Raw genomic sequence first — 3,535 nt, 5'->3', positions numbered from 1 at the left:
AAACTTGACCACATAATTGGACACAAAGCAAGTCTCGAAAGATACAAGTAACTTTTAATTAAATTCCTGCATCTTATCAGAAACCCATAGAATAAGGGTGGATATTAACAACAGAAACAACAAAAAAGTTAAACTCATGAAAACTGAATAACTCTCTAATGAATGAAAAATGAGTCAAAACAGAAAGCAATTGAAGACTTTCTGGATTTCAATGAGTATGAATACACAGTATACCCATACTTAGGGACCACAATAAAAGCAGTGCCAAAAGGAAAATTTACAACACTAAGCACCTTCATACAGTAATTGAAGAGATACCATTTCTTAATAGAAACTTAACAGCATACCTGAAAGCTCTAGAATAAAAGGAAGCAAGCTAAAATAAATACAATAAAGTAAAAAACAAAGAACAATTAAAAATTAATGAAACAAAGAGTTTATTCTTTAAGCAAAACAAAAAAGACAAACTTTTATTCAAACTAAAAGACAGAGAGAGTATCCAAATTAACAAAATCAGAAACAAAAAGAACATAACAATGGAAATCAAAAGAATCTTTAGCTCATAACTGAAAAATCTGGACAATATCAGATTGGAAAATCTAAAAGAAGTAAATATTTCTTAACAGGTACCTTTTATAAAAGTTAAATCAAGATCAGATAAACAATTTAAATAGCCATGTAACCTCTAGTGAAATAAAATTAGTCATTAAAAGATTCCACTCAAAAAAGATCCAGAGTCAGGCAATTTTAGTGCAGAATTCTACCAGACATTCGAAGAAGTGCTAATACCAATACTCCTCAGATTATTTCACAAAATGGAAACAGAAAGAACATTGCCAAATTTATTTTTGAGGTCACAGTTACCCTGCCTGATATGAAAACCACATACAGATGCAACAAAGACAAGAACTACGGACTAATTTCCTTTATGAACACAAATACAAGAATGATCAATAAAATACTTGCAAATTGAGTCCAAGAACACATCAAAAAGATCATCCATCAGGATTAAGTAGCCTTCAACCTAGAGATTTAGGAATGTCACAAAATATGAAAGTCAATGAACATAATCCATTGTACAAAGTGTCAATCTCTTTTATGGTATCTTCTACACCTGAGATTCTCTCTTCTATCTCTTGTATTCTGTTGGTGATATATACATCTGTAATTTCTGGCCTCTTTCCTAGGTTTTCCATTTCCAGGTTTGCTTCCATTTGTGTTTTCTTAATTGTTTCTTCTTCTTCTTTTAAACCTTGGGTCACTTTATTCAATTCCTCCACCTGTTTACCTGTGTTTTCCTGTATTTCTTTCAGTGAGTTATTTATATCCTCCTTAAAGGACTCTATTATCTTTATGAGATAGGATTTGAGGACAGGTGTGTTGATGTATTCAGGACTTGCTGTGTTGGGGAACTGGGTTCTGATGATGCCCACGTATAATGGCTTATGTTGCTCATCATCTTGCACTTGTCTCTCACCATCTGGATATCCCCGGTGTTTGTTGGTCTGGGTGACTCTGAAGTCTGCCTGTTTTGTCCCTGTGTTGCTTTAGGTCTCACAATAGGCCTGTGGACCTGACTATAGCAGACCACCTGAGAGGCCTTCCAACTGGGGGTACTTCAGAGACACAGAGAAGCTGTGGATTTGTTGCCCTGGCTGCAGTATAAATCCTGGGAGGCCCTCAGACTGTTGAGTCTTCAATGGGCAATCAAGTTGTTGTTCTGTGTGGGGATGTTTTCCGGGGGTGGGGGGCTATAGACTGTGGATTCTGTTTCTGTGTGTGCAGCAGAACCCCAGGGAGGCCTTGAGTCTGTATGGTCATTTGCCCTGCATGCCTCAAGCTATGGTGTCAACTGCTCTGAATGCAACAGATCTTCTAGGATAGCTCAGGATGTGATGTCTTTATGGGAGCAGACCAGCTAGCAGTCAACTGCTCTGAGTGCAGCAGCTTATCCTCAACTGCTCTGAGTACTGTGGTTCCTCTAGGATGGATCAGGTTATGGTGTCTTCATGGGAGCAGACCAGCTAGGAAGCAACTGCTCTGGGTGCAGTGGGTCCTCTAGGATGGGTCAGGATACAGATTCTTCACAGAAGCAGATCAGCTAGGAGGCTGCCCCAGCAGAAAAGACCAAGCAGAAGGCCAAATTTATTTTTTTTGAATGAAAACTAATAACACATGTTCACAAGATTATTTAGAAACATTTTGGAGATTCTAGTTACCTGGTATGTTTTTGTTTGATTCTTCTTGAGTTCCCTAAAATACTTCAATATTTGTACAACATGAAACCTGCCTTAGTCTTAGTGCTATGAGAAGGTTCTGGATAATACATAAAATATTCCAGAAATTTATCTCATAATAGTTTCAGTTGTCAGTCAAAGTCTAAGATTAAGATTATAGCTGTTTCGGTGTGTTGTGAGGACTTGTTTCTATATTTACAATGACACATTTAAAAGATATATTTTATTTCTTGAAACTATAATATAACTATATCACTCCTCCTATACCCTTTCAACCTCTGAAACTTTTCACAAACCTTTCTTTCATGGTCATTTATTCATTATAGCTACATACCTGTATGTATATGTATGTATATACATGTCTGTACAGTGAACTTTTATGTTTGTTTTCAGGGCTGACCCTCTATATTGGATCACCAATTGGTGTGATTTTTCTCAAGGAAAAGAATTTCTCCCATTCTCTAACTTTATTAGTATTTATTTGTGTTAAGCTTCCCTGATTTTCCTACAGGCATTTTATCATGTTTGTTTTTGCTGTTCTTGTTCAGCTCATGTTTAAGAAGTCATGTTGGTGAAATGTTATGGGAGTAGCTTCTAACATTTCTAGAAGACACAGTCATACAGCATTTCTCTGATCAGTTGGCTTTTAAAATCTTTCCACCTCCTCTTCTAAAATGATCCCTGAGTCAAAAATGTTGTTTTATAGATGCGTCTATTGGGACATGGTTCCACAACTTTGCATTTTGATTAGATATTGCAAAGAAGAACATCCATGATGAAGAGTGAGGACCACTCTATGGATATAATGACAAATATTTACTGGTGTTAGAGATTTTGCTGGTTTAGTAAATTAGTGGTTTTTAGTTTTTCTGCAAGATCCATGATACCACTAGTCCTGAGTATTTAAATATATTTCCAGTACCAGGCACAGTTTCCATTGTACTGAGGTTTTATGTCTAATTAGACAGCTGTTGGTTAGAGATAATGTTTATCTACCACTATTGCACATGTCGAGTTATGGTGCCATGCTGGTCATTATTATAGTTCATAGGACTCATAGATGAGTACGGCTATTGGTTTCTTCCATTCAATACAAGGTTTCACTAGGAAGACCTGGTTCATCTGGAACTCTGGATCAAGCTGACCTTGAGATCATAGATATCTTCATGTTTTCTCTCCACAATGTTGGCCTTAAAGTCATGCTCCACTCTATCTGGTAAGATGACACTTATAAAACATGTGCTCTAATTTTTATTCTTTCCTTTTTCTATACTATGAGAATTTCCTGTAGCATATTA

Source organism: Arvicanthis niloticus, chromosome X (assembly GCF_011762505.2).
Source record: "Arvicanthis niloticus isolate mArvNil1 chromosome X, mArvNil1.pat.X, whole genome shotgun sequence".
Classification (NCBI taxonomy): domain Eukaryota; kingdom Metazoa; phylum Chordata; class Mammalia; order Rodentia; family Muridae; genus Arvicanthis; species Arvicanthis niloticus.
The sequence above is the reverse complement of the archived record's forward strand: the minus strand, read 5'-3'. Positions refer to the sequence as shown.